Source organism: Pan paniscus, chromosome 18, assembly GCF_029289425.2.
Source record: "Pan paniscus chromosome 18, NHGRI_mPanPan1-v2.0_pri, whole genome shotgun sequence".
In the NCBI taxonomy this organism is placed as follows: domain Eukaryota; kingdom Metazoa; phylum Chordata; class Mammalia; order Primates; family Hominidae; genus Pan; species Pan paniscus.
The window spans coordinates 57,794,967-57,808,109 of record NC_073267.2 but is presented as its reverse complement, the minus strand read 5'-3'; the positions used below and the strand labels follow the sequence as shown (position 1 = coordinate 57,808,109).

The following is a 13,143-nucleotide window of genomic DNA, read 5'->3' as shown; positions in this document are numbered from 1 at the left end:
TGAAAGAAGAAGAATGATCAGAGTTGGGTTGGCAAATGCTAAAGGTGACTGATACCACACAATCCTGCAAGAGTCGGCTGACTCCACAGAAGACTTCAGCCACTTACCTCAAAGTCCTTGTTACCTAACATGATTCTGCGTCACATTCAGCACTTACTCTCTGGCTTTCTGCCAGAAGAAAGACCTAAACTTCCTCTTTGACATTTATCAGAAGCAATTTTACCTTAAAATATATGTAAATAACTTTGCTTTTTATGAGCCAGATCTAGCTACACATGCCCTAGTTTTCAAGGAATAAACCCAATAGTTTTATCTAAGTATCTTTATTGGGCTGCAAATATATATATATATATTGAGACAGTCTCACTCCATTGCCCAGGCTGAAGTACAGTGACACAATTTCAGCTCACTGAAAACTCTGCCTCCTGGCTTCAAGTGATTCTCCTGCCTCTGCCTCCCAAGTGGCTGGTACTATGGGCGCACACAGGCCACCACACCCGCTAATTTTTGTATTTTTTGTAGAGATGTGGTCTCACCGTGTTGGCCAGACTGGTCTCAAACTCCTGACCTCAAGTGATCTGCCTGCCTCAGCCTCCCAAAGTGCTGGGATTACAGGTGTGAGCCACCACACCCGGCCTATTGGGCTGCATATTTATATATACTTCATAACCTAGCTTCATTTTAGGTAATCATGAATTTGTTTCAAAAAGTAGAAACCCTCTTACTAGCAGACCTTTAAGAAGAGTGAGCTTGGCCATGCACAGTGGCTCATGCCTGTAATCCTAGCACTTTGGGAGGCTGAAGCGACAGGATCGCTTGAGCCCAGGAGTTTGATAGAGACCAGCGTGGGCAACATGGTGAGACCTTCTTATTTTTTTTGAAAAGAAAAGTGAGAAGGGTTATATTAGAAACTCTAGATTTTACTTCTCCACCGCTTACCTTTAACTTTCTCTATTACTGCTGCAGAGACTATACAATACTACATAATAAACATCCTGGGTTCCTTCCCATGGGATGAGAGAGGTCCACTGTACTGCCTGCCATCTTAAATTGAACATGTTGTCACCTGAGACTAGGAGCATAGTTGATGGGCCATAGGTTAACACATCCAAGTTATGAAAACACTAAAAAGTAACAGTGGAAAATCAGTAATGTTAACTCTCATTACACCCTTTGAGCTTCAAAATTTCCTATCCAATAGAAGTTACTCATGTTAGAGGAACTGAACACAATAGGTCAACTAAGCACTAATCCAAACAGGAGATTTTTCTACTGAGAGTTGACCGTCTCACTAAGGAACAGCAGTATACAGCTTGACTTTCTGGGTATGGGGCTGGGTTGCTTCTTTTTCTAAGGGGCTTGGACAATGAAATTCCTGATTGTAAAAATTATTCCAAAATTATGTGGCATCCATTGAAGCTATTGGGCACTTCTTTTCCTCTTTTTTTTTTTTTTTTTTTCTGAGACATGAGTCTCACTCTGTCGCCTGGGCTGGAGTGCAATGGCGCAATCTTGGCTCAATGCAACCTCCGCCTCCTGGGTTCAAGCAGTTCTCCTGCCTCAGGCTCCGAGTAGCTGGGATTACAGACATGTGTCACCACACCCAGCTAATTTTTGTATTTTTAATAGAGACAGTGTTTCGCCATGTTGGCCAGGCTGGTCTCAAACTCCTGACTTCAGGTGATCCGCCAGCCTCAGCCTCCCAAAGTGCTGGGATTACAGGCGTGAGCCTCTGCATCTGGCCGAGCACTTATTTTCAGTAGTAAACATACATTAAAAAAAATTAATCCTAATTAACTTCATTTAACAGGTTAGAGATTTGAGAGGCCAAACTCCAGCATCGAGCTGACAGCATGTACCTCAGGTCACACTTTCCTCGAGCTTTGCCACTTGCCCTGTTCTATACTAATTTGAGGAGAAAGACACAAACGATCTATATGTAAGAGATCAGTACTACTTAAGGAAAATCATGAAACAGTTATTTATAAAACTGTTCACAAGGTTTGTTTTTTCTAATATAAAATCAATTCTCTATACCTGAATGACATACATCTAATTTGTGTGGGAATCTGTCACCCAAATTAGACTTCATTCAGGCTCCTTTCTAGGGTTGGGTGAATGAATCGTGTTTAACACAAAAAGTCATTTGGTACAATTTTGTTAACTCTACCAAGAATAATCCCTTTCTTATATTTGAATCCTCACAATTCATTTGTCAAAATAATACCAAAAGTATCCCCGAAGAAGCAGTAGTAAGATTCTTCTTGTTTTTGTTTTTTGTTTTTTTGAGACAGAGTCTCGCTCTGTAGCTCAGGCTGGAGTGCAGAGGCATGATCTCAGCTCACTGCAACCTCTGCCTCCTGGTTCAAGCAATTCTCTTGCCTCAGCCTCCCAAGTAGCTGGGATTACAGGTGTGTGCCACCATGCCCGGCTAATTTTTGTATTTTTAATAGAGATGGGTTTCACCATGTTGGCCAGGCTGGTCTCGAACTCCTGACCTCAAGTGATCTGCCTCCTCAGCCTCCCAAAGTGTTGGGATTACAGACATTAGCGACCGCGCCCAGCCAGATTGTTGTTTTGTTTGTTTTGAGACAGAGTCTCACTCTGTCACCCAGGCTGGAGTGCAGTGGTGCAATCTTGGCTCACTGCAACTGCCTCCTGGGCTCAGGTGATCTCCCACCTCAGCTCCCCAGCAGCTGGGACTACAGGCACCCACGACCATACCCAGCTAATTTTTGTATTTTTTTGTAGAGATGGGGTTTCACGATGCCGCCCAGGCTGGTCTTGAACTCCTGGGCTTGAGCGATCTTCCCATCTTGGCCTCCTAAAGTGCTGGGACTGCAGGCATGAGCCACCATGCCCAGCCAAGATTCTTATTGATTACCATGTTGCTTCAAGAAGCCAAGCCAGTTTCCAATATTCCCCATTTGCTGGAGAGTCTTGGTACTTTGGGTAGAAGCAACTGGTAAATTGTTAATTGGAACAGTGGGTGGTGTAGATAACTACATATGGCCAAACCTAGAGCATCTAGGCTCACAATTACTATCCTGACTTGATAAGAAGTGTTCTGATATTAACCTGAAAATGGGAATAATGCCAAATCTGTGTAACTTAACATCTATATACACAGTGGGGAGAACTGAAGTTATTAAACCTGGAATCTCTGTGATCAAGGCTAACAGTAGTTATCTAAGAAGCAAAGGACCTACAATTCTTAGACTTGGAGTCATATTCTTTAAGGACGTGTTCTGAAACTATATCAAGCATCTGGTTTCCATGTATTTCTCCCTCAGAAATTATGAAGTACAAGTAAAAATGAAGGTACAGGGTAAGACACATGCTGCTTTCTTGCTCTTGAATGGAGACAGTTTTCCAGCCATCTTAACCCCTTTACACAAAACAATTTGTGTTTTATAGCAAATAAGTGACTCAACATAATTTCAATATGATGTTTATCCACCAGTACTTTCCTTTCAGCTTCTAGTCCCATAAATGGTTTGTGAAGTCATCGGTTACATTAGCCAAGATAGGCCTAGACTTGAAGTCTAGAATGTTTTTCCCACTATATGCCAAAGTAGAATGTGGGTATCTCAGGGTCATTTTTGTTGCTCAATTTCCCACCTGTACAGTTGTTATGATTCACTTTCCTTATGTGTCTAATAAATCTTGTTCCATGAAATGATCAATTTCTTCTGAAATCTATCAATAAGGTAAATATGCAGATTAAGGAAGTATTTAAAATATTTAAGTAAAAATCTAAAAACAGAATGTGTCTTCTAATGTATGATTGCATTCTTTTTTTTTTAGACGGAGTTTCGCTCATCACCCAGGCTGGAGTGCAATGGCACGATCTGGGCTCACTGCAACCTCCACCTCCTGGGTTCAAGCAATTCTCCTGCCTCAGCCTCCCAAGTAGCTGGGACTACAGGCGTGCGTCACCATGCCCGGCTAATTTTTGTATTTTTAGTAGAGACGGGGGTTTCACAATCTTGGCCAGGCTGGTCTCGAACTCCTGACCTCATGATCCACCTGCCTCAGCCTCCCAAAGTGCTGGGATTACAGGTGTGAGCTGCTGTGCCCGGCTGATTGCATTCTTAATACGTCAATGCTATTAGTTTTTAAAGAACATTTGGAGTATCTAATTATTGCCAATTTCACACTACTCTTCCCTCTTAACTAAAAATAGTGATATTTGATTGAAATTGTAAGTATGCACAACTCTTTGTGACCCTTCCAATCCTAGATCAACACGTATAGACCCATCAGAGGGACCCATATTTGACATTCATTCAACAGTCCTTTACCAAGCATCCTGATGCAGGCTCTGTTACAGGCCATGGGGACATAAGCATGAATACCTCCTGGCACTGAGAGACTAAGGGCATCAGACACAGGAGCAGTTATACTCCAGTGTGGGGAGCTCTGAAGAGGCAAGCGTCCCTCCCTGTTTGGAGAGAAGACACAGGTGTCACAGGAGAGGCTGAGTCTTAAAATATGAGTGGGAGTTTGCCAGCAGATGTCAAGGAATGGAGATATGAAGAATTTTGTAGGCCTTCTTTCCAAGGACAAGCACGGCACCACGTGAGACACAGAACCTGAGCTGTCAAATTGCTGTGGTGTGCAGGTTGCTCTGTAGTGGTGTTCACACCATCAACTGGTTTCTTTTGTAGCTCATAGAGCACTTGAATGCTCCTGCCAGGGCTGTCACCACAGAAGCGATCCATCTGGCAACTTCTTTAAAGTCTTAGTACTGAGATCCCAAGTCTTGAATTCATGAATATTTGATTTTTCTAGTTGTAGATTTGTTTCAGTAGCATTCAGAAATGGGAAGAGCAGATTCTACATCCCTTGGAGAGGTGTTGGGGTCCACCACTGTCATCTCTTAAGCAGCATTAAGCAGCCCCAGCCTGGCCTGATGCTTGCATTGCTGAGAACCAGCTGCTCTCCAATCCTTCCAGTAGGGCCTTTTCTTGGCACAACGGATTCCTGTTGGGGCCTTGGACCAGACTGAACATGCAGCATCAGTGCTGCCTTCCACAGGTGGCACAGCAGGTTTATATGGAGCAACATGGAGAAGTAATTTACTACCATGATTCTTTGAGGCATTTAGTTGGTGTTTACACTCTTTCTCAGTTCTAGCAGCTAATTTTGTTTGCTTGAAAGGCAAGCATGATGACAGAATCTCCTGGAATTCGCTTCTGGATGCATTCTATTCAGGAGGCTTTAAAGTGTCTTCATGTCTATCCTCTTCTTCCTTTATTATTTTCTCAGGGCAGTAACCTTTAGACAAGGGCTTTTCATACACCATGGTCAGAAGCCAACACTGAGGCTTTTATATGAGGTGGGGGACTACCTCATGAAAACATGAGTCAGGAATAATCAAATGACAGAATCCTGCCCCCAACCAGGTATATTGGTCCTTTGTCCCTTTGGAGGTGCCCAATGTCCATTCCTTTTGCTAAAACCAGCCTGATTTCCGGCAGTGACCTACTCTTTCCATGCAGGCTCCCTGAAGCAGAAAACTCAGGATTCTGTCTCCCAGTGACAGAGTGAAAGGGCACAGCCAGTGACTGAGGAGGTGCCTAGGCCCACCTACTCGCATGGCCCCTCCTCGGATTCGGGGCAGTTCTGAGTCTCGCCGTGATAGCACATGCAGTGTGAGCTATGCCTAGGCTTCCTGGGGACACCTGCACCCACTCCTGCTCCTCCCCACTTTTTTTGTAGTAACCTTTATTTTTATTTTTAAAACATGCACTTAATTGATATTGTTTCTGTAGGAAACTTTATGTATTTTGAAAAGGTGACCTATGATACTGTTCCTAAATCTGAAATCTAGGCTAAGTTCCTAGAACCCATTTGATATGGTTTGGATCTGTGTCTCCACCAAATCTCATGTTGAACTATAATCCTCAGTGCTGGAGGTGGGGCCTGGTGGGAGGTGACTGGATCACGGAGGGAAATTTCTCATGAATGGTTTAGCCCCATCCCCTTGGTACTGTCCTCGCAATAGTGAGTGAGTTCTTGTGGGAGGTGGTTGTTTAAAAGCATGTGGCCACCTCCCCTCCTGCACTCTTGCTCCTGCTCTGGCCACATGACATGCCTGCTCCCCCTTCACTTTCTGCCAAGGCTGTAAGTTTCCTGAGGCCTCCCCAGAAGCTGATGCTGGAGCTATTTATTTATTTATTTATTTATTTATTTTTGAGATGGAGTCTCGCTCTGTGTCCCAAGCTGGAGTGCAGTGGCACGATCTCAGCTCATTGCAACCTCCGCCTCCTGGGTTCAAGCGATTCTTCTGCCTCGGCCTCTCGAGTAGCTGAGACTACAGGTGTGCGCCACCACGCCCAGCTAATTTTGTATTTTTAGAGACAGGGTTTCACCATATTGGCCAGGCTGGTCTCGAAATCCTGACCTCATGATCCGCCTGCCCTTGGCCTCCCAAAGTGCTGGGATTACAGGTGTGAGCCAATGCACCTGGCCTAATGCTGGAGCTATGCTTCCTTTAGAACCTTCAGAACCATGAGCCAATTAAACCTCTTTTCTTTATAAATTACCCAGTCTCAGGTGGTTCTTTGTTTTTTTTGAGACAGAGTTTTCACTCTGTCACCTAGGCTAGAGTGCAATGGTGTGATCACAGCTCACTGCAGCCTCAACCTTCTGGGCTCAGGTGGATCCCACCTCAGCCTTCCGGGTAATATTTTGTATTTTTTGTAGAGACCGGGTCTCACTTTGCTGCCCAGGTTGGTCTCGAACTCAAGCGATCCGCCCACCTTGGCCTCCCAAAGTGCTGGGATTTACAGGCGTGAGCCACTGTGCCTGGTTTCAGGTATTTCTTTATAGGAATGCAAGAATGAACTAATCCACCATTTTTCAATCTGTTTAGGGAATACAAAAGATATTATTAATTAATAAAAGTGTGCCTTCTTACCTTACTTCCCAACTGCCAGTTTGCTAGGTCAGTAATATTTTTTGACATTAATATATTTTTGTAGATTCATCTTCGATGAAAGTGAAAAAATAGTAAGTGGTGGTATAAGGTTATTAAATATGTACAAAATTTGGATTAGAAAAACAATGGGGATTTTTTGGTGATTGGGGATAGGTCTCTGTTTTTAGGGAGTATGGTAGTTGCAGAAATTAGTATTTGTTTTTTCTTTTTTAGTATTACTGGGCAATGCAGTGGGTACACTGACTCACCAAATTCGAACTCTGTGATAACGTGCACATGCTTACCACCATTTATCAGAGGAAGACATCAAGCTCAAGGAGACTAAGTTTATAATTTAGTCAGTAAGAGGCTGCCTTGCAACTTTCAGGCCTTATTCTTCTACCCTTCTGAGCCCCTGCTTATGGCAGCTGGCTTTACCATCCTGACTCTCTCTTCACTGTCTCTGACATTCAGGAAGATTCTAAACTCTGCTCCTTCCTTTCTGCCCCAGCCCCTGCTATCAATCACCCTGGGTGTCTTCAGTGAAGGCATGATGCTCTCCCAGAACCTGGCTTCTCAGTTCTTTAAATGCCTCCTGAACTCAGCCACCCTCTTCCAGGTACTTATCACCAACAGAAACCATACTACCTCTGAAACCCCTGACCATCATTTCTTATCCTTCTAGCTCGCCTGTACTCAAGCCATGAACTCCAGCACATTCCCATCATACAGCAGCTCTGCCCTAACTTCACTCCTCTCTTGTGCAGCTCACACACGTTAGCCCCATCATTATAATCTTTTCCTTATAAATAACTCAATATTCTTGTCCCTTTCTACATAATATCCTGGAAAAGGTATCCCTTCTCCCAACAAAAGCCATTTCCTCACTGGTGCTTTGGGTCCCACCCCCTCTCACTTTCCTGGAGACTTTGTTTCTATCGTACCACTGCTCTGTCCTGCAACATCAGTCTGTGCTCTCTACTGGATTACTCTTAGCAGCAGCTACTATTTTGAAAACATTCTCCCTTTGACATCCATATTCTCTTCTAGCTGCCTCATTTCTCTGCAATTGTTTACAGCCAAACTTCTAAAGAGCTGCCTACACTAATTCTACTTCCTCGCCTCCCATTCTCTCTTCAACATACTCCAATTTCTACCATCCCCACCACTCCTTCCTTGTGAAATCTCTTTCAAGGTCACCAACAACCTTCATGCCATCAAATCCAATACACATTTGTTCTGACCTTGATCTTCTTTGATCTCTCAAACAGTAAACACATTTTGATGTCCCCTCTTTCTTGAAATACTCTCCTCTTCTGTCTCTATGGCAGCACAACATCCTGGTTTTCCTCTTCCCTGAAGGCTTGTTCCTTCCCAGTCCCTTTCTGTTTTTCCCGACTTCTTTGTTGGCTCCTCTTCTCTCTATATGATCCCTAAATAATGCTGTCCTTCAGGGCTTGCTTCTAGACTACCTGCTTTTAAAAAATGTATCCTTTTTTCTTAGGTGATGTGAAAGCCTCAATATCTGGGGCTCTAAATATCCTCTATTTTCTAACAATTCTAAAATCTCCATCTTGGGTATTTCCTCTGAGCAATAGATCTGAATGTCCAAATGTCTCTACTTCTATGCCTCACAGATATTTCTAACTTTTATTTTATTTTTTTGAGACAGGGTCTTGTTCTGTCACCCAGGCTGGAATGCAGTGGCGTGATCTTGGCTCATTGCAACCTCCGTCTCCCAGGCTCAAGTGATCCTCCCACCTCAGCCTCCCAAGTAGTTGTGACTACAGGCGTAAGCCACCACACCCAGCTAATTTTTGTATTTTTTGTAGAGAAGGGATTTTGCCGTGTCGCCCAGGCTGGTCTTGAACTCCCAGACTCAAGCAATCCACCTGCCTCAGCCTCCCAAAGTGCTGGGATTACAGGCATGAGCCACCGCGCCCAGCCTGGATATTTCAACTGTAACGTGTTCAAAAGAGCTCTCAGTTTTCTTTGCAACACTCTCTCCTCATCTCCCTCCCTGAGTCTTCCCCATCTCAGTAAACAGCACTACTACACACATGCCCTGTCACTCTGGCCAGAAACCTGTAAGTCCCTTTTGATAACTGTTTCCTTCATTCCCCAAATGTTTCCCATCAGCATGTCTACTTCTACCTCTAAAACAGACTTCAGATATAGCGAGAGTAGTTACTGTCTATCTCAGTACCACCCTGTTTGTTTTCTCTATAGCATCAACTTCAATTTGTGATTATTTGTTTACTTGTCTATTGTTTTCCTGCATTAAAGTGGGATCCATGAAGGCAGACATCATACCTTGCTTGTTTACTACTGTGTTGCCAGAAGCACATGTTAGGTCCTTAATAGGTATTTATTAAATGAATCAAACTCTTTCTAGAAGAAACCACAGACCCTAGACTGTAATTTACCCTAAGGGAGAATACAGGCATTTAGACAAAAAAAAAAGGTATCGGCTGGGTTTGGTGGCTCATGCCTATAATTCCAGCACTTTGGGAGGCTGAGGCAGGTGGATGGCTTGAGCTCAGGAGTTTGAGACCAGTCTGGGACAACATGGTGAAACCCCATCTCTACAAAAAAATACAGAGAAAATTAGCTGGGTATGGTAGCACACGCCTGTGGTCCCAGCTACTCAGGAGGCTGAAGTGGAAGCCCCGGAGGTGGAGGTTGCAGTGAGCTATGATCATGCCACTGCACTCCAGCCTAGGTGACAGAGTGAGACCTCATCTCAAAAAGTAAAAACAAACAAATGAAAGGTATCTTATAACATCTTGGGAACACCTCAACATGTATTCCAGTATTCCTAGTATAACCTCTCTCTTCAGATTCTTTGCCTAGGAAAGCACAAAGAAGTAGAGAAATAAGACTGGCCACTTGTGAAGTGCAAAGAACAGACGCCCTGCTCAGGTCCACCTGTGAGCTCTCTGCAATGAACAGAGGCCCTGCTCAGGTTGCCTGTGATGTTTTTCTAGAGTAATAAACAGCACTAGGTTTGGAGTTGGTCAGGTCTAGAACCAAATCTCATTTCTGGCATAAGTTGTGTCTTCTCTCAAGTTATTTAAATACTCTAAGCCTGTTTCCTCAACTGTTACTGGAAAGACAACCATGGCTGAGGATTAAATGATCACTGTGGAGGGCCTTACACAGTGCCTGATAGCCAAGAGATACAAAAATGGGAGTGGTCAACAAGTTGAGCCCAGCCTCTCCCATTCCAAAACAGAGCAACAGAGTTGGTAAGAATATGAATGAGAATCTGATGTAGAGCAGATGCCTTTTTAAAAAACTCTAATATATCACTGCCACTCTCTTCTAGCAGACAAGGGCAGGAATTATTTTGGCCTGACAGGGTACTGTAGAAAGGTAGAAAGAATAATGGACTTGGAATAAGCTGATCTGAGTCTGAATCCTAACTCTACCAACTGCCACTTACGTGAATTTGTACAATTCATTTAATCTCTTCAAACTTTTTCCCTTGTACGTAAAATGGAATTACACTCCTAGCACAGTGACAGCCCTCACGGACAAGAAAGAAATGTTCCATAAATCTTAATTTTATAGATGCAAAAGCAGAGGTAGACTGTGTGGTTAAGTAATTTGGGGCTGGTGGTCATCAGACCACTACAGGTAGAGACAGACCCCCAGCTACAGGGTGAGTTCTCACTTTCAAGTATGAAAAAAATGAACACAATGTTCCCAACACTCAAAACACGATGTCAGGCCTCTGAGCCCAAGCTAAGCCATCATATCCCCTGTGACCTGCATGTATACATCCAGATGGCCTGAAGCAAGTGAAGAATCACAAAAGAAGTGAAAATGGTTGGTTCCTGCCTTAACTGATGACATTCCACCATTGTGATTTGTTTCTGTCCCACCTTAACTGAGCGATTAACCTAGTGAAATTCCTTCTCCTGGCTCAGAAGCTCCCCAACTGAGCACCTTGTGACCCCCGCCCCTGCCAACAAGAGAACAACCCCCTTTGACTGTAATTTTCCACTACCCACCCAAATCCTATGAAATGGCCCCACCCCTATCTCCCTTCGCTGACTCTCTTTTCGGACTTAGCTCACCTGTACCCAGGTGAAATAACAGCCTTGTTGCTCACATAAAGCCTGTTTGGTGGTCTCTCCGCACGGACGCACGTGACACACCACATCTTCCATTCTAAGATGCTATCTATAAAAGACAAAATGGCTACTGGAGTCTTTCTGCAGACTCATGTTGGTAAAAGTGTTACTATGTTAAAGCTCACATGCTACAAGGAAAATAAGGTTCTCCCATGCTAACAAGGATAACTGGTAAGCAGTGTTTATAAAATTTCTCATTTCTGTTCTCTTGGCTCTTTCTTTGCTAATGCTCCAGGAATGTCAGCAACGCTTCCAAACTTAACATCAGCAGAAATGGCTGGGAGAGAGGGGTATATGCAACAGAGACATGCATTAATCTTTTGTCTTTATTTGCTGCTCTAGTTTAAATCCTCAAAGAACTGTTGGAATGTACTTTTCTGGAAAGCCTACAGAAAAAGGTCATCGGCCATGCAGGAGTCAAAACCTGTTTGCGTCTTCACTCACAATGTCACTGGATCCTCCCAGAACGAGAAAGCAGGTTTTGTTCACTTTCTCAATCAACAATGTTTTGCTCAAGTTCTTTCAACACTTCAAAATTCAAATCCATGATATCTTAAGAATTCAAATAATCAAAACAATGCTTCTGATTCTATTGTTCAAGTCCAGATTTACTGTCAAGAGTAAACAAGTTCTATTCTTGTAACTGAGAGCTCTGTAGAGAGGCTCATTAGCTTTAATGACCAGTTTAGAGTTTAAATGGATAAACAAGACAGGCTTGGGGGCTATTTCTCATCTGCTCAGTTGTAAGAACTTGAGGAAAACCATATCTACTAGTAATGATTTCAAATGTTAGATGGAGAGATTATCTTCTACATAGTTTATCACATTTATTTTCTGAAAATATGTTTTCCTTAAACTGATAAGGAGGTGACGATAAAGCTAAATTCAGTAGTATAATACAAACATTTTTATAGTAACCAACCTATGAAAGCTCATCTAAGCACCTATAAATTATGTCACAATGCCCTTAGCAGTTATAGTCTAACATCTATTTCCATCAGCTGCTTCAACTCAGTCTTGGCACCCAGGCCTTCTGCTGTGAGGTACAGTTAGGAGAGAAAGATGAAAATAGGGCTAGACCTGCATGTGGGTTTAACCCTAAAGGAACTATTAACAATGGAACAATAGGTTCCTGAAAGATGTCATCTGGGTCTGCACTAGCACAGTCTGAAGCTAAGCTATGCTCATGTTTTCAGACCTGTATCAGGTTGATTCCCCGCCTCTTCCCCCAAGCCCTTGGTAGCACAAAGAAATCCCTCCTTAAAGTACACATAAGAATATGTAATTTTTCTAAGAAGAAGAGTCAGAGGCATTGTCCTTAAAATGGAACGGAATGGTAGAGAATAAAATGAGACTGGGGTTCTAAAAGAGGATATGGCTGGGATCTCTGGCTCCTGGCAAGTCGTATTATCACAATAAGCACTAAAACACAATACCATATAGAAATAAAGTTTCCATCTTAAGGCAAAATTCAGCCTCTGGAAACACCCAATTTTACTTCTCTGTTAAGCAACCACCTGAGTACACCAGTGAGTACCAACAAAAAAATGAGAATGGAGTGAGACTGGCCAAGCTGCAGACGCTGAGATGTGGATCTTTGTGAAGACCCTCACAGGCCAGACCATCACCCTTGAGGTCGAGCCCAGTGATGCCACTGAGAATGTCAAAGCCAAAATTCAAGACAGGTAGGGCATCTTACCTGACCAGCAGTGTCTGATATTTGAGGGCAAACAGCTGAAGGATGGCCACACACTCTTAGACTACAACATCCAGAAAGAGTCCACCCTGCGCCTGATGCTGTGCCTGCGAGGTGGCATTACGGAGCCTTCCCTCTGCCACCTTGCCCAGAAATACAACTGCAACAAGATGATGTGCCACAAGAGCTGTGCTTGCCTGCGCCCCCATGCTGTCAACTGCTGCAAGAAGTGCGGCCACACCAACAACCTGCGTCCCAAAAAGAAGGTCGAATAAGGCTATTCCTTCCCCAAAGGGCAGCCTCCTGCCCAGGCCCTACGGCCCTGGGGCCTCAATAAAGTGTTCCTTTCATTGACTGGAGCAAAAAGAAATAAAAAGAATGAA

The 13,143-nt window shown here is 43.5% G+C and overlaps 1 protein-coding gene and 1 pseudogene across 3 annotated transcripts in view; one reads left to right on the top strand and one right to left on the bottom strand.

Moving 5' to 3' along the window:
* The window catches only part of LONP2 (lon peptidase 2, peroxisomal), a 115,055-nt gene that overhangs the window by 14,066 nt on the left and 87,846 nt on the right, over positions 1 to 13,143 (bottom strand). The gene's annotated exons all lie outside the window — the stretch shown is intronic.
* On the top strand, positions 5 to 13,139 carry LOC117976229 (ubiquitin-like; annotated as a pseudogene).